General features: G+C 36.2%; 1 long non-coding RNA gene across 10 annotated transcripts in view; it reads left to right on the top strand.

The window, feature by feature from the left end:
- Nucleotides 1-18,446, top strand: part of LOC122159566 — a 37,258-nt gene that overhangs the window by 8,301 nt on the left and 10,511 nt on the right. For 6 of the 10 annotated variants that reach the window (XR_006168558.1, XR_006168551.1, XR_006168552.1 and 3 more), the window contains exons 2-5: nt 3,638-3,727; nt 15,547-15,684; nt 16,348-16,464; nt 17,741-17,817. This is a non-coding gene — a long non-coding RNA (uncharacterized LOC122159566). The remainder of the gene's footprint in view (nt 1-3,637; nt 3,728-15,546; nt 15,685-16,347; nt 16,465-17,740; nt 17,818-18,446) is intronic. The other 4 variants (XR_006168555.1, XR_006168557.1, XR_006168556.1 and 1 more) reach the window with 1 other exon arrangement.

The following is an 18,446-nucleotide window of genomic DNA, read 5'->3' as shown; positions in this document are numbered from 1 at the left end:
AAAAAAAAAAAAAAAAAAAAAAAAAAAAAAAAAAAAAAAGAGAGGAAGTTCACTTTAGAGAAGCATCGTATTAGTAGTGGACAGAAAGTTTAACCAGCTTAAAATGGTCACTATGTGCATCTCTCTCAATGTTTCTATGATCTACTGCTATGGGTGATAGGTATGTTGGCTGAGATGCTAAATACTGGCACGAGACCGATAGCCAACAAGTACCGTAAGGGAAAGTTGAAAAGAACTTTGTGATTCTGTGAAATTTAAGATACCAGCAAATTTTGAGCATTCAGTTAAATTTCTTGGTAGAAAACAGAGCCATGAATATAGTTCTTGAACAAGTCAATATTATAGTTATTTACTTGGTTTTATTATTTGGATGTATGGTTTCTTAGAAATCTCACTTGCAGCTAATTTCTCTAATAATAAATCCAGTTTTTGGCAAAACAAATTAGAAAGGCTTACTATAAGTAGATGCCTCCTTGTCGAGCTTGCAAAAAAGCAGATTTTTGTGGCTGCTCTATATGGTTGTCTGAGTGCATCTTCTCAGGATCCTTCTTCACTTGGGCTGTGCATTTCAGCTCAGAATTTCCCCGTGGTTCTTGAAGTGTGCAAGGCAGCTATGTGCTGGGCCATGCAAACCACGGATGTGAATCCAACTATGCATCTAAGTTCCTAGTTGAGCTCTGGATATATCTATGACTATCTATGACTAAGTCTCTGCCATGCCACAGAAGGTTTCATGGTCTCCATGGAAGCCACCACCTCGCTGCTAATGGGTTGCTGCTTAAGGAGACAATTCTCAGCAGTACAACAGTGTCCTGCAAGACAAAGTTACGCAAGTTTTTACTTCCCTGGTGCAGCACACTATCTGTCCTTCCTCTGTTATATCCAGAATGTCAGAAATACACAACAGTTTTATGCTTCTTCTCTGATTTCACTTTGTGACTCCACAGAATATTCTTCCTTGACCTATGTGTAGTTGAACTTCAGTTTGAAACAGAAAGGGGATGCTCTCATCCAGAAAATATTTAACATTTCAAATGTAGTAGCCAATATGAAACAAAGCCCTGTGAAAGTGAAAAGTCACAAAGGAACCTTTCCCCAGACCAGGAAAAAAAGGTTAGAAAACTCACCTGCGGTATGAGGAGCTGAAGTTCACATCCCAAATTGTTCACAGCATGGGTCACAACCTCAGCTGAATATTAACCGAGTTAATAGTTAAGCATTGCACTCCCCATGTCTCAGAGCTGGATTACATACATTTTCCCACTACAGCTGCATCTCCTTTCCAAATATGAGCAAACTAGACACATTTTGAAAGAAAAATTTTAAGTTTGAAGAATAAAAATAACATTTCATATGAACGTTCCTGACTGGCTTTCATGCTAGGCAAAACACTGAAAATTTATTTTTAAATAGCCTATAATCAGTTCCTATTATGATAGAAGGTAACTTTATAAATAGATTTTTATGTTCTCAATGAATTATTATTTTTGATAGTTGATTTTAGTACTAATTCATCTCAGTCTTTTAAATCGAGAATATTTAGTTTAGAAAAGAGAAGACGCAGTGAGCAGCCTTCAGATACTTTAAAACCTCCTTCGACAATCTGGTAATAATTTGCTCTTCACAGATAAAGGAGTAGTAATGGACTTAAATTGCATCAAGGAAAGTCCAGGTTAGTCATTATCATACACTTTCTAAATGGTAAGGGGACAGTAAATTCCTGAAACACTCTGCTTGGGAAAAGTATGGTGACTTCATTATTGCAGGTCACAAAGAATGGGTTTGGTAAAGAGCGATAAATAGAAGAGTAGACATAGATGATGGTGCTTTGGAGTAAAAGGATGAAATAGACATTGTCTTCAGGTCCCCTCTTATCTGAAACACAGAGCCTACACCAAAAAAAAGTATATGTATTTTTTTTCTCAGAGGATTTTCTTACATCTGTATGAGAATCACCTCCACATGTAAAAGGTTTTGAATACTGAAACATTCAGTGCTGCACCCTGCCCTTTCTAGAAATAAATTAAGATTTCCTGGGAATCAGTTTCCCACACTGTCATTACAGTAAATATGATTAAATCACATATATGACACTTAGCAGCTCATTTCCATAATTACTCAATTACTTTTCTTCAACTTTTTAAAGTATTTTCCGGAATTTGGGTCTTGTTAAATGCAATATTATAAAGGCTTTTAAACAAAAATTGAAATCCTAGATCAGCATACCTTGTAATGGATAGTATGATGACAGAAGCATGGAGAAAGTGATGCCTGAATGAATCTTAGTTGTAATTCAGTTAAGAAGTGCAAGAGCTTGAATAACATAAAACAAAATTAGAAATATCAAGATCTGATAGATTTCAAGTCAGGTCGTCAAAGGGGAAACATCATCCCTGTCCAAAAGTGTAATGGAGACTTTAACACTATAAAATTATAAAATATATTTGCAAAATTCATCTGTTTTTCAGTTTTATTTAATCACAGAATTGGAGTAAAGTAACTTTTGGGTAAAATAAAATTTGTGAAATTCAAATATCACCACATTACTGCCATTCACATATTACACGGATACCTAGTAGAAATGCTCTTCCTCTGTAGATTTACAATAAATTGTTGCCTTCCATTTGTTAGCATGGAGGATTAACATCATATTTTCAAATCCGTATTATAATTTCTCATCCTTCCCTTGCACCTGATAGATACTCTAACGCAAGAATTAAGGCCTTAGGCACATGGAAGTAGAAGGGTTCACAACACTGCAGCCTTTGCAGCCATGGTAAAAGTTCTTTTCACAGTGTGTGAGAAGAAAAAAAGAATAAGCTCTTACTATTCTTGACTGTATTGACTCTGCAATGCTAGCTGAAATAAACAGCAGTTGATTTATCTCTGTTCCTTATGATTTGAAAGTACACAGGAACATGAAAATGCCACTTAAACATTTCTCGAAGTAGACCTGTGTTTAAGGAGACAGTGTTTGTCACTGATGAAATTCAAGTTGTTCAAAACATTTTCAATTACCTTCTTCAGTGTAAAGATATGGTTGGTGTTGGAGTGATAGCATTACTAGTTTGGGTTGGCTTAAAAGAAATTAGGTTTAAAAGAGATTAAATCAGAACACTAAGGACAAAGAGAACAGTTCTGGATTTTGGGTGTTTTCCCACAGAGAGTCTATTCCATACATCATAACATTAGTGTGGGAAAATAGCTATGGAAAAGAATGTCAGAAATATGCTTAACTGTCATTAAAACAGAAGAACTTAAATCATATTTACAATTAAACATAGAATATTTACTGATTTAGATGGAATCAGTTTAGGAGACATGTACAGCATTTTGGTAAGGAGATGTTCTGGTTAATTTGGAAGACTATGAAAAATAGTGATACCTGTTCTCCTCCAACCAAGGAGTATATATACATATGACTTACATTATACTCTAAAGCTATGTTTTATGGGTATAATTTATACTTACCTGATAGGTGTTCATATCAAAACCAGTCCTGAAGATTTCCCTTATATCTCAAAGGAAAGTACTGAATCAGTTGCACTTAGTAATGAATCAGGGTTTCAAATTATTTTGGCAATTTCTTCAAGACACCAAAACTATAAAGGGATTGCTAACATTTTTCTATTTTCAGTTTCTTAACACTTCCAGATATATTTTGGAATACCAGAAAAGTTCTACTAAAAAGAAATTCACTGTGGAAGAATGAAATGAAGTATACAAGGTGAGTCTTTCAAAGGAAAAAGTCAAATTCACTCTTCCATAGAATCATAGAACTGCTTGAGTTGGTAGGGACCGTAAAAGTTCACCTAGTCCAACTCCCCTGCAATGAACAGGGTCACCCACAGCTAGATCAGGCTGCTTGGACCCCTGTTCAGTCTGACTTTTAATGCTTCAAGCAACAGGACACCCATCATCTCCTCTGAACAGCTGTTCCAGTGCCTTACCATTCTCTGTAAAAAACCTTCTTCCTAAATACAAATCCAAATCTCCCCTCTTTTAGTTTGAAGTAATTTCCCCTTGTACTGTCACCTCAGATCCTGGTTTCCTGTGCCCCAGCCTTCGATATTGAAAAGGCACTCTCTGGAGCCCTCCTCTGAATGTGCTCCAACAGGACCACATCTCTCTTGTACTGAGGACTCCACATCTGGACAGAGTATTCCAGGTGAAGTCTCACCAGAGCAGAGGAACACAGTCACCTCCCTCAGCCTTCTGGTCACATTTTTGTTGTAGCCTGTGAGGGACATTACTGACTCACATTCAGCTTACCATCTACTAGTACTTCCACGTCCCTTCCAGCAGGGCTGTGCTTAGTCCTTTCATCTCCCAGCTTGTACTGGTAGTGAGGGCTGCCTCAACCCAGGTGCAAGACCTTGCACTTGGATTTGTTGAACCTCATGAGTTTCACCAGAGCAAACTGCTTGAACTTGTCTAGGTCTCACTGAATGGCATTCTATCCCTCAGTGCATCAATTGCACCACACAGCTTGATGCCATCACAAATTTGAGGAAAGTACAGCTGATCCTACTGTTGATGTATTTGAGGAAGATCATAAAAAGCACCAGTCCCAGTACCGACCACTAAGGGATACCACGCATTACTGATCTCCACCTGGACGGTGGGCCAATGATCAGCACTCTGTGTCCATTAACACTTTATAGCCTTTTTTCCCTGAAATTCTTCATTTTAAAAAAAAAAAAAAAAAAAAAAAAAAAAAAGAACAAAGTCAATATGTAAACTTCCAAGTGAATCAACTTAGTTTTACTGTGTACAAAGGACATAAAAGTAGGTGCAGGAACAGTGGTTATTTCCAGTCCTTGGATATGAAGCAGTTTGTTTTAATCAGTTCAAAATGGAGTTCCCTGGTTTGCATGAGACACCTCTGGAAAAAAATACTACAGGGACTTAAATTACATAACAAGCCTTTAAAAATAGGTGAAGTTTGGAACTTGAATTGAACTAGACCATGTTAAATAGATGCAGAAGAGACATTTTCAACATGGAAATTTATGTCAGATATATTCAGTGAGTGCAGATGTTCTGGCCTAGCCTTGCATATAGTATATAAGAACTATTTACTATTTCTTCAGATATCAAAGAGAAACATTAAACACACAAACCAGTCCCTCAGGAGTTTTCAGTATTCACAAGCTCCTTATTTATATAGAGATAAAAGACACCTGCAGCTATACCTCATTAGAAGAAAAATGACCTTCAGTGACCAATAAAGCTAATCAAAGAAAATATTTTTGTGTTTGTTTCTTTCCACCCACCCCCTCTGCCCCCCCCAGGGAGCACATCACTTCCCACATTTTCCCTCAGAGAGGCAGTCAGGATAGATTTTGGTAGTAAGAATGTGATTAGCCTTCCTCAGACTTCTCTCTGTTAATTAAAGTGTATTGTGTACATAACATCTATGCTTGTGTACAATAGGATGCAAATGAAAAGAAATTACAATACCATTTTTAAAGGGTAAACAAAACTGTTTATTAGTGCAGCATTCAGTAAATTAAGTACAGTGCTAAACTTACCTGATAACATAAGGTCTCAGAAAATAATGATGATGGTAGCTAAACAAACAAACTGCTAGACTAAAGTGATAGGGTTGCTTTCTATTTCTATGTCTGCCCACTTACAACAGAGACTCATTTTCTCATATTTAGATCCATAACCTTGTATTTATTATTTTGTTATCAAGACCAAATATTCCTATGTTGGACACACCTAATTTTTGTGGATGATAAAATATCTCATTTTGATTTATCCTAAACTTGAGGTAAATAATTCCTTGCTCAAAAATGTCTTAAAGACATTTCCATAGTTCTTGGCTTTTGTATTTACTGCAATGGATATTAGAAGCTACTTCATATCACAATTGTCCTGGTGAGACAGGTAATTCAAGGGAAGCATTCAGAGGAGCACAATTAATACATCTACCCAAAGTACTCATATAACTCCAATTCTCAAAGTATGAACTGCACATGCTCTTGTTTAGCCTCACATGATCTCTGAAAAACAGAGAGTTACTGCCATCCTTATTTATATTCTATATAAAAATTCAGAAACGTAAAATAAATGCAGGTTGTCCATGAGATCTCTAACAAAAACTGCAGCACAAATCCATGAATTTAACTCCAATGTTATTATTGGATTCTTCCTTTTCTCACTTCTGTGATGTGTCTATCTCTCAAAGTGCTGGCAACAGCAGCAGAAAAATCAGGACATTAGGAAAATCTGAAGACAAATAAACATAAGTAGGAGAGCTGACAGGAGCAAGTGAAGAGGCAGAAGTAACTCAGTTCATAGAGTGCGCATTTTCTTATATATTTTTAGAACATTTTAAAGAGCAAACAGGTATTTTATACAACAGAAGAAATGGTAGCAGCAAAGAACTTCTTTCCAGTGAAACAAATTGAAAATGTAGTGTTTTGAACTGCTCATTCTACTAGTCCAGACAGCTCAGTATCTTTTTCTTTTGTTTCATTTCACAAGAGAAATCAAACAAAGGACATGGCTTAGCTTTTTCCTTACTGTTCCATCTTCTCTAAAAAATTGCTGTTCTTCTATTCCCAAAGCCCCCCTGATGGATAGTTCAAGCAAGGTCCAGAAGCAGTCTAAACAGTTTGAGTTGCTTTGATGATTGATGCCACTGGAGTCAGAAAGCTTTTGAAAAAATGAAACATGCTGTTGACAAAACTATAGAAAGGCTTTACTGGCTTCTTTAATACGGATCACTCTTATTTTAAAATATAACAGAATTTGAGTCCACACGAAGTCTGTGAAAAGAAAAGAAGCCACTCAGTACAGGGCGTTATAAGGAAAACAGTACTGGGAATGATCCTGAGGCTGTTTCTTCCTATAGCCAGTTCAAACTCACTTTGAGTCTTTAGCCAGAAGTTTAGATCACACAGACAGGGTTCTGGATCCCACAGCTAGGACAGTGATGCCAAACTTATCCAAAAAGCTCCAGACCCCATGGTTAGTGACTAACTTGAGGTCATCTCCTGTTGAAATTTTTCAGAATGACCTCCTGTCACATCTTGCCTGTAAGAAAAAGGACGGGGCAATCAGATTCACAAATATCCCTGGTTACAATAAGGTAAATGATATGCAAAGGTCCACACACAATCACCGACTTTAATGAGAATTTAACACAGTCTAAATGAGAAGCATACCATGGAAAGTCAGAAAATATTTTGCTGGTCCTTTACATCCTCTACATAATTTACACGCAAGAATGCAATCAGAAACCAATATTTCACTTATCTCAAATGTATGGCACTGGTGGGTGAGAGATCACCAAGGAAAAATTCAGCTCAGGATTTTCCACAGTCTAGACCATCTGACCCCAGTCACCTTTGTCTGAGCACTGACAAAACTGGAAGCGTTATATACTAGTGTTTCTGGAGCTGTTACAATTTTCATCTACACTCTTAGAAGAAGTACAGATACAGAGAGTTCATCAGCTTGGGTTCTTTATGCTCTGTATGCAATGAATTTGCTCTTCAGCACTTCTTGATTGATGCTGAACAAGAAAGCCTTCCACTTCATCACTTCTCACCTCAGACTGCTACTAGCTTTGGCAGTGGAAGTTCCATAAAATAGTCTAATAGTCTTTATTTTAGTTGTTTCTTGTTTGTTCTGTGAGAAGACTTTGTCTTTAATAGAGTCCCATTGGACCTCTCTAGGTTGTTTTCTCCTGACTTCATGGACAGGGTCACACGTCTTTTAAGATAAAAGAAATAGAAGCCAAAACCACATAAGATCAATGACATAGCTGTGCAATCAGGATGAGGCCTCCCTCCCTTTCTCTGCAATTAATTGTCCATTTAAAATACATAACCTGGAATCCACATACCACTAAACGTAACAGAAACCAAAGACTTTTTAATTGTCCGCTTCTTCAGAATTGAACTATTCTGCTGGTAAAACATTTTTTCCTTGTATGTCTGTTAGAATTGAAAATAATTGATTTCTCTTTATTTACATCATTAAAAGCTTCTAACAGTGACAAAACAGTACAATTTCTACACCTGTAAAATCCACGTTCTTTTCCTAATTGAGCCTCAATTATAAGTCATGATTCCCTGGCCATGCTTAAGTTCCTTTTCCAAATTCATAACTTTGGATTTGCAGTGACCTGTAGTAAGTGATAATTAGTTAAAAATCAATACCTAAGTCTAATGAAAAACACTGAGAATAACTGAACTCAATAATTCCCTTGCTACCAGTTTAGCTATTTTGGAATGAACTGGCCACTTTAGAATACCAACTCTGGCTACACTGCACTATTCAGAGATCTCCTTTGACATTCATTTGTTCCAAATAATTTTTGTGACTTTTTTTTTTTTTTTTTTTTTTTGAATAAACACATTCTCTCTCCTTATGATATGGAACAAAATTTGGGCTGCTGCTCCCAAGGCACTTAGCAGTACAAATATAGTCTGCAATCAGACCCATGGACTGTCACAGTTCAGGCACAGTTACAAAGCTTTCCTTGTACCATAAAACTCATAACACGTGCCAAAGTGCCTGATATTGATGGCCTCTTTAAACAGTCCTGACTCTGTATGGAAGGGTATCTCAGAAAAAACGCATCACAGCCTGAGTGGGCCACTGTAAAGGTAGACAACATGTCTTGGAGGGAAGCTAGGCCTGTAACTTCATCACTTATGCTACGATTCACTTAATCTCTTTTTACAACTGAAACTGTCATCAACAATGACTATATTATTTTTATTTCTAAAATACATTACAATTAGAGTAGGTATAATAGTAATTAGATGCAGGGCTCTTCTCATGCAGGTCACATTAAGTCATAGCAACAGCATCCTCTGTCCTTAGGACCTCCATGGCAGATGGACTGATGGCCTCTTTACACTGTGGACAATGTTCACTGCACAAACAGTGCAGATGTGACTTACAGTCCAGGTAAACCAAAGAACTGAAATGTACAAAAAGAAAAGAAGCATGAGCAGAGCCTTGTTAGAGATAGGAACAGAGCTTGGGGCACCCAGTTCCTTAACTATTAAATACTGCTGCCACTATCACTTTAGCCTAAAAAATTAACAAAATAAAGTAAAACATTCTAATTATTATTATTTTTTTTTTTTTCCTGAGCTGTTAGTTTTCACTAATACCCTCCAACTCCTTTAAAGGAAACTTTGCAACAGCACACCTGGGGAGAAAAATTTTTTTCCAAAATCATCTTTCCAAAGAGGTAACAAAAGGGATGAATACCAAAATCAGATCCTGTGAGTACAGGGAGGACTTGGACAAAGAAATGCCTGCAGGGTAATGATGTGGGTAGTCTCACTCCATTAGTCTCAGCAGAATTGATTCTGATCTGATCTGTTATGTCAGCCTCACTTAAAAAGTGAGGTGGTTTCCCTTTCACTGTCTCCTGTAACAACTAAGAACAAACTTAATTTCAAAATGGATGCACTTCCTGAACCAAATACGTGGTGTTTAGCTTGTCAGCACACTAAATTATATTATTATTTCTAAAGACTTTCCTTCTCTTTCTTTCTTGTCACATATGTAAAACCCAAAATGATTTGTAAGAAATATTCATTGGTGGTGCTTACCAGAAAAACACAAAAAAAGTGGAGATCATAAATTCATACTGCATTGGCTTATTAGAAAGCCGTGCATTCTACTAGAGTTTTAAGTGTGTTCTTTCACTTCTGTGGATGTCAAATGCAAAACTAAGAATCAAACTGGCACAGAGTGAAATTTCCTGTCGTCTTGGCCATTGGATGAAAATTGGGATAGCTATTACAGTAGTTATGCAGCTGGAAGTATTTAAAGAAAACAGCAGGCAACACAAAAGATTACCCAGAAGAAGCAATTCCAGATTAACCCTTCTGATGCACTTAAACTTACTAACCTACCCTTGTTCTGATTTGGAAAATGCTACTTGGAAAAAAATAAAAGTAAAAAAGAAATGTTGTTAGTAGAACATAAATGTAATTCAACTGCCTTGTCACAGTGAACTAGATAGCAAGGATGCAACAACAATCACATGAAAATATCAGAATACCCTTTTCTTATATCTCCAGCTTTTTTGAAAACAACATGCTGCCTTAAGTCATGTTCTGCACAGAAATTCTTGCTGAGAATATAGTAAAACCTACTGTAGACAGAAAATACTGAGAAAGTAATAACATGAAAATTACTTGGTCCCTGCACCATGGAAGTCCCACTTGAGCATGGAAAATAGGCTTTTAATTGTAACATAAGTGTTTCTGCTCTGCTGAGAAAGAAATCTCATCCAAGAAGAGCTACAGGTCTGTACAATTAACATCAAAATCAATCAAGTGAAAGGAAACGTTTGTATTGGGCTATGCTTCACCTTTTCAGTACATTTGTGAGACACTGCTTGACAAATAAATAATAACTGGTTAATGGAACAGCTCTCCTTTGTGTAAAAGCTATTCATTTTTGCAGAACTCGGAAGCTAGGTTAGAGGAAACTTACCATTGAACTGTTTTAACACGTACTATTTCTAAAACATGTATATTTTAATTTCAATGTAGGATAATTCCAAGAGTCTCTTTTAGCACTACTTTCCTGAGTGATGCTACATTTAAGACTTGCTTACGTCTTCCTTCCATACTTCAATGTCCTTATATTTCTAGTAAATTAAAAATAAAAAAAAAAGATCTGGGTGAACCTCGTGAGTAAACATTATCTTCTACACAGAGACTGATTCAAGTCATTTCAAGATTAGAGGGACTGAATGAATCCCAAGTTTTCTGTCTAATCCTCAAGTTTATCAAGAGGAAAAATTCACATGATATTCTGCAATTTTTATTTTTGTTTTTTAAACATCTGGACAAAAAGGCTGAAAGTCCTTTTTCAAATTGTCCTTTAACATTTCATAAAGCTGCAATATGTATTTGTTTTTATAGTCCTGAGTTCTCTGCTGGAACAATCTCCTTCGACACAATTTCAACACTTCCTCATTGAACTTTTACTGCTATAGTGAACATTGCCAAAGGCTTTAGCCTGTATAACCTCATCTTCCCATTCATTGCTTCACAGCACAACAAGTATGTTTATGAAAGCACTTAAATGGCTTAGAAGTTTATGTACGCATTCTAAAATTAAAAAAAAAAAAAAAAAAAAAAAAAAAAGAGAGAGGCATATCATGGATGCCATGAAAGCCAGTAGTTTGTCTATTTTGCTCTCACAGAGCTTTACATTAGCTGGTTCAAGGGTTAATATATATCTAGCTATCACAGGTTTTGCAAAGAAGCCCATAAGTATTTTGTGTCATAATTATGTAGTTATTAGTACAAGAGACTGGAGGAATCTGTTATGCTATTAATTATAAGCAATATATTTTGAGCATCACACCTTGCCATGAAGTCCCTTCAAGCTGTAAAGACCTGCATTGTGGTCTTCACATTCCTATCTTCTACTATTGGAAAATCAAAGTGAAAAACACTTTATCCTTGCTACGACATAGACAATTTTATTTTCCATTCTCCAGCCCTAGTCTCCTTTCCCTACAAAGTCCTTTGGCCTCTCTCAGCAGTTTCCTTGCCCTGAGGACTCTATTTCCTCGTCATCACTACTAACAAGAATTCTTTCAGCTGTTGGCAATCTTACCTCCTCACAGCAAACTCTCTTTACCTCCTTGGATTTGCCTTTTTTTTCCTTTATAATGATTCTTTTCTCATCTCTCCCTAGCACACAGCGTGCCAACACATAAAAGCTAAACGCTTTTGCTGAGAGTAATTCCAGTAACAAGCAGACCAATGAAAAGGATGGTTCATTTATAGAATACATAGGCCAGCAGGAAACTCTGAGATATTTTATTTTCTTCTAAAGGAGGAATGAAAAACAAATCTTTAATTGAAAAACAGCAAGAGGCTCAGATGCACAACAGTGTTACCACACTATGAGAGGCTTGAAGCTAAAAAGTTTTTGCCTTTCTGTCTGTTCTTAATAGGCAAGAACTCAAGACAGTCACCAATGCACACAACCTGCTGACATCACAGTAATTCAGAATGTCAGAACCATACATCTCAAGGTCTTCTCTGCTTCTTTTTCATCTTCTGCATGCACTGTTGTTACAGTCGACATTACAGCTGGAAAGATTATCACGGTGACAACCAGAAAAGAAACTAACAGGGAAGGAATGCTCACCCGTATCCAAAGATCTAGGTTCACAGGAAAAACCCCACAGAAGAAGGATCTCCAGAAAAGGATCCTGCCCCAGCAGCAGTCAGCCCTTAAATAGGGTCTAAGAGAGGTGCAGCCAGGCTCCACCCCTTCCATCACATAGCTGAATCGCCTTCACCTGTGCTCCCATGGCTGACTCAGTGCTTGCCTCAGGTGGTCAATCAGTGGTTCAGGCTGACACTCAACATACAACTGTTATAGGCATGCACCTGACTGCATATTTCAATCCTTAAAGGGAAGAGGAAATCACATCAAACATATAGTTTAATCCAAAATCCCATTATTTCTCAACTAAAATCTAGAAAAAAAAAAAAAAAAAATATGCTGAGTATAGTAGAGCACCAAAGCCCTAGCTAAGTCTATGCACATTGTGCCAGACTCACTAGAAATGGGAGAGGATCGCCTATGCCTTGGGATACTTTCAGAAGAAGCTGATAAAGGGAGGAAGAAGCACAAACCTGTGATGTTCTCAAAGCCAAGCTGTAAGTTCATGGCATAGCCACATGTATGCCTCCCAGCTGTCCAGCATCCTGGCTCAGGCCTTGATATAGACAGAGCTCATGTGAAGGAGACACTCATAGGTAATAGATCTGTGTTACAGTGATAAGGCCAGCATCGTTTCCTAGTTAGGAAATCCTGTCAGGGAAAAGAAGGACTCATTATCTTTCTCAGGCAGACACAGCTTAGTACCTGCTTTGGTTATACACTAGAATACTCACGAACAGAACACTCATATGGTTTTTCAGACAGGTAATTTGACATTCCTTGGACTCCTTGCATTACCTCACCTCTCTGCAGCAGGCTGATCTCCAGCAATTCTACACCAATCATCTGCAGTGCTCATATTTTGAGAGTTGTATCCGTTATGTAGAATACCTTCCTTTTCACTAAGAGTTCACTTCATCACTGCATGCTTTCTTATTGTCACTAGCCCCTCTGCTTCCTTGCTTCCTCTCTAATGAAAACTGTTTTCTTCTGCCCAAGACAATTTAAATTATCAATCTATTCTTTTTAATCACAAAGAAAAAAAAATCACTTCTGTTCCTAATAGCAGGTAGTATCTGCTCTCTTCTCCGCTCATATGCATGCCTGCTTCGGACACATTTCTCCTGTCACCATCTCCCGTCAGTCCTAGGATCTTTCCTTTATCCAATTCCAACCACGTACAGCCAGGAACATTGTTCCTTGTAGAAACAGCCACATTCTCTGAGATGGGCACACAAAAGAGCAGGAGCAATCTGCTGTGAAGCTACTTGGAATCAAATGAGGATGTAACAGTAGAGATAAATGGAGACAGAGAATAAAATCCCCAGCTACAAGATAGACAAATGTTGGGCAGGCAGTAACTAGAGCTTGAAGCAGAGTATCTGAGGGTCTTTTTCCATTTATTTTTTTTCTTCTTTGGCACTGCTTTACAGAGCTTATCATGCCAACAAAGTATTTGATTTGAATTTTATCAAGCACTGCAGGCTGACACAATTAAATCTAATTAGTAAATCCCTCCACTTCTGAGCATTCAATACAGAAAGATTTTACCTTCTAGTCTTAAACTAACTACAAGAACTCAAGTTATTTATTTTAGTAGTAACTTAGGAATATTTATGGGAATTGGATTTGCACTGTTTCAAGCACATGTTCAAGAAACATCTGCTGAGGATCTCATGCAGGTTTTGTGAATCCTACATTAGCTGTGGACTGTCAAGTCAACCATAGCTCTGTAAGAATCTGACAGACACTGATTTTGTCAAAAAAAAAAAGCAAATTCTATTCTCCCTGGGCACTCTGTTCGTCCAAGGGGAGAGGTTGCTACTGCAAAGGACCTGTAGAGATATAGAAAACATCAAACCTTAGACTTCCTTAAGAAGTAGTATAGTCATCAGTGCACACAGCAGAGCTGAGCAATGCTGTAAAATGGGGGAAATGCTTCCACAGACCCTGGCTTTTAAGTATTGCTCTCTATGCAGTGCTCAGATACTGCTGCTTGAAAATGACAGACGTGCCAGTTAAAAAGATTGTGTAGTCAAAGAGAAGCAAAACAGGTTGCAAGAAAGATATGTATATTAAATATTTATAATAATAGCTTTGTGATATTACAAAAGTTCACATGCATTTATTTAAAACCATCTAGGGATTCAAATTCAAGTTTGCGGCAAACACAAAGTTGTAAATCAGGTATTTGCTATCTCTTATGGTTTCTTCTTCAGAAAAACAATTTCGTTTTATTTGAACTGACTAGTAGCTATGTCATTCTTATCCACCATACCCAGATCTGAGGTAAGTAACTTGACTTCACTGCTTGGGCCTGATAAGATATGCTTGTACTACTAATTATAATTAGTACTTAATAATCAGTTGACTTAGCTGTTTTTTTAAATTAAATATTAAAAGAAATGTTACAGCTCTGGAACATGAGAACAAAAAGCACCATATAAATCAGAGCAAGACCTGACTTTTCTAAGTAGCACTGGGCAGCAGAAACTGTTAAGTATTCAGTAAAATCAGAATTAAAATGGTTGAAACACATTTCCCATTAATCATCAAAGTGAATAAAATATTGACTTGTCCACATTAGATAACTGAATTTAAGATATTTGAAGTCACACACAAAGGCTTTTAAAATTGTATTTATGTAATACTGACCATAAACACAGGCCTAAATGTAAAATAAAGTATTGGTGCCTGCAATGAATATTCTAGCAGACAAAATATTTACTTTTGTAACTGTTTTCACATATCAAGAATTCATACCCACAAGTGAATCCAGAACTGAGCATTACATAAAACTTCTTTTTTTTTTTTTTTTTTTTATTTCACCATGAAAGTCATGGCATTCAGTTACTGATATACATATTTTATGTGAAAAAAAAAAAAAAGAGACAGGCATATAATGGATATAAAGCATACTTTTTCCTAATATTTTTTTACAAAAATGGAAGATCAGCATAATCCTTTTTTGGATTCTTTATATAGCTTCTGTCCTGCAAAGGACAGACTAAGTTGCTAAGGCTGCAACATCAGTTTGTAATTCCTGCAAAAAATATGTAGATTATTGTTTTGTATGCTGAAGAGTTTTAACCTTGATGTGATGATGCGTTATGATACATCGTTGGCTAGCAAGGAGTTATTCTTTTCCTATGATTCTAAGATTGTAAAGCAAGAAAAATTCAAAGCCAACAAACCTGATCTGACATCTACTCTTGCTTTTTACTGTAGGGGAGGAATTTTGAACATTTTTTTATTTATGCTAATGAATCCTTAGAGTAATTCTAGGAAGGTGCAAAATTTACACAACAAATTTAAATTAATGTAATGGTGAGAATTGTTTTGTTGTTTTTAATTTCCCTTTCACAGCATGCTCAGAAGTAACCAATGGAAGTTCAAGGCTTCGTGAGCTGCAGATTGAAAATCACTGTTGAATGTATATAGAGTAAGAAATTAAAGTAATAATTTGATTGCAACAGTCAGATGAAAAACGAAACCCTTAAATCTGTAAGTATTAAGGAAAATAAAAGCATATTTTCAATGAACAGTTTTCAGTCCTACTTTTAAACAACATTCCATTAAGTTCAAAAGCCTCTTTACCTTTAGTTTGGCAGTACCTGTGTCAGAAAAGACTCAGTGCTATTTCTAATTTAAAAAAAAAGCCTTGGACCTCTCCCCAGTTCATCTTGTACCAAGGTCAGTATCCCCCACACCCTAGCTGCTTGGGAGTACTAAGACATTGCAAGATATATCACCTCACTTTCCAGCCATATTGTTGACTTACTTTCAGATTATTTGAAGAGTCCTAGTTCCTCTGATAGGTATTGATTGAAATGTTGAAAAAGTCTTCGGCAAGTCACTATCTCATCATGCATTTCACACTCTGCAAAAAAAAAATTCTTTTAGTTGTTGCTGTTTCTTCCTAGCACAGCAGTTTTAGTAGGCCTTTTTCTGTTCTTCATAACCTAGCAAAATAACTCTTGCTACTGTTACATCGGAAGAGAGGAAATGAGGCCAGGGACTGAAACTCGTTACCATAAATTATAATATACTTCCCTCCCTTGAGGTCTCAATTAAAAGGTACTGAGGAAAAAAATAAAAGACTGAAAATATACTAGCGGAAATATTTAAAGCTGAATTTTGTCTTTGGTCTTGTTTTTCTATTCCCAGGGTTGTCACAGACTTCAAAGAAATCCTGCCAGCGAATATTGCTGAAGAATTTTTTATAAACATTCATATTTACCTAATTCCCTTCCTATATTTACCTCCTCTCACACAGTTGGAATGGTATGTTACTTTGTTCATAACTGCTTGATTCTTGTGCTATAAAATGTACTTTAAACGTATCAGGGTGAAAAAAAAAAAAAGTACAATGGCACAGATAGATAAAATATTTCCTAATTCAAATAATATATAGTATTATTGTGCCTTCAGTTTCACACATTGACTTTGTTCAATCACCAACCACACTGAAATTAGGAGGAAAAACTAATAGAAATCAGAAAAACCCAGGCTTCTCCTGGGGTGCAGGAGGAACTCCCTGTACACACATCTAAACATTTCTCCTTCCAGTTTTTAAAAACACTCCTCATTAGAACATTTACACAAGTATTGATGACTGCTAAACTCAAAATCAGAGCCCACCTCTTATCACAACAAGCAAATATTGATCCTTTACTTTTCTTTTACTGTCTGTACCTGCAGATATCTCTTGCTGATGTTTATTCAGTAAGTTCACTGCAACAGTGACTTAACTTTAGGTATGTCTATGAAGAATTTACTAAAGAAGGTTTCTGTTTCTGTTGCTTCGGTGAAATTTAATAAAGTCGGCTAGATTTAAAAATATATTTTTTATTTTTTTATCATCTTTAAAGATGATATTAGCAGCCAATATATTGCCTAAAGATATTTTAGGAATAGAAGTAGACTTCTGTAATCACTGATGAAGGCTAGAATTAAAGAACAACAGTAAAATCTGTCCTTAAATAATGTAAAAAATCTTAGTACTAAATGATTTTAAGGTCCCTTCTATGATCTGGTCTGGAACAGAGGGTCATATGAATGAGTCATATTGCCAGCATTCAGACAAAGGCCACGATCAAACCTAACTAAATCTGAGATTGTCATGCTTTTTCTGTCCTTGCAGATTTTGCATCCTGATTGTGAAAACGATCTTTTTAAATTTATATAATTGACTGAAAGGATGAATAGGGTAATTCTGAGATCAAGTCTGTGCTATTTGTCATCAGTTCCAAGAGATCAGTCTTTGCCTTAGATCTACAGGAAAATATTTCTTTTTTTTTCATTTTGTCTATTTATTTTTTAGTTGCACAGCCATTTTCTTATGAGAGGAACCTTTTTTCTCTTCAGTATTTACTACCCATCTGTAATATCATGATTTGCTTTTGATAATAAGCTGACCATTCACAACATTCAGTGTTATATTTCCATTTAAAATTCTAATTCAGTATAGGCTAAGGTATACAAATTTATTAATGCCATAAATCTACTGTAGCTATCCCAAAGAAAGCTGGTGACTTTTTCAGAACTCTGTCTTCTGTAGTTTACAGAAAAGATTTTACAAATAGAGTGAAAGAGCAACATTAGAAGAAGAATTAATTAGTTGTACCTCTCTAGAAGGTGAGTGAATCATCTTACTGAGTATAAATACAATCTACCCACCTTATAAATAAATGTTGATATTCTGCCTAATAACAACACTGAAACACACTGTAAATCTTTACTCTGGGTTTCAGTCCTTCAAAAATTAAAAAAAGATGCTTCTTTCACTTGTGAGAGCACCTGTTATGGTAGCATTGCTTTGAACCTGTTTTTCTGTTCTTTGTGTTCTGTGGATGGTTTTAAAGATTTGCTGATACTACTATTACTACTTCCTTGATTTCTCTTTTTAACTTCTTCACTAAATGTAATGAATGAAATCCACCAAATGTCAGTGTAATTTTCCTGAATTATTCTTAATTACTTTCTGATTTGCCTTAGTTTCCCTGCTGGTTTACCTATAGTTCACAAATTCCACTGACCACTATAAATCTGCTTTGATCACTTCTAGACAAAGATATTAATATTCTGTCAGCTTTTACTGCAATAATCTACTAGCTTTTTCCATCCATTCAGCTTTATTTTGTAATTATTTCTGAGATGAGACATTAATGAAGATTACGTCAGGGATACTATCTCTCTCATCTTTCTGCCAGTGAGCATCCATGAAAATAAAGTCTACATGAAAATAGCTCACATAGCACAAGCTT

Source organism: Centrocercus urophasianus, unplaced genomic scaffold, assembly GCF_019232065.1.
Source record: "Centrocercus urophasianus isolate 14NV4802_14NV808 unplaced genomic scaffold, USGS_Curo_1.0 seq_16, whole genome shotgun sequence".
Lineage (NCBI taxonomy): Eukaryota > Metazoa > Chordata > Aves > Galliformes > Phasianidae > Centrocercus > Centrocercus urophasianus.
Note: the sequence above shows the minus strand (reverse complement) of the source record. Positions and strands in the feature narration are given on the sequence as shown.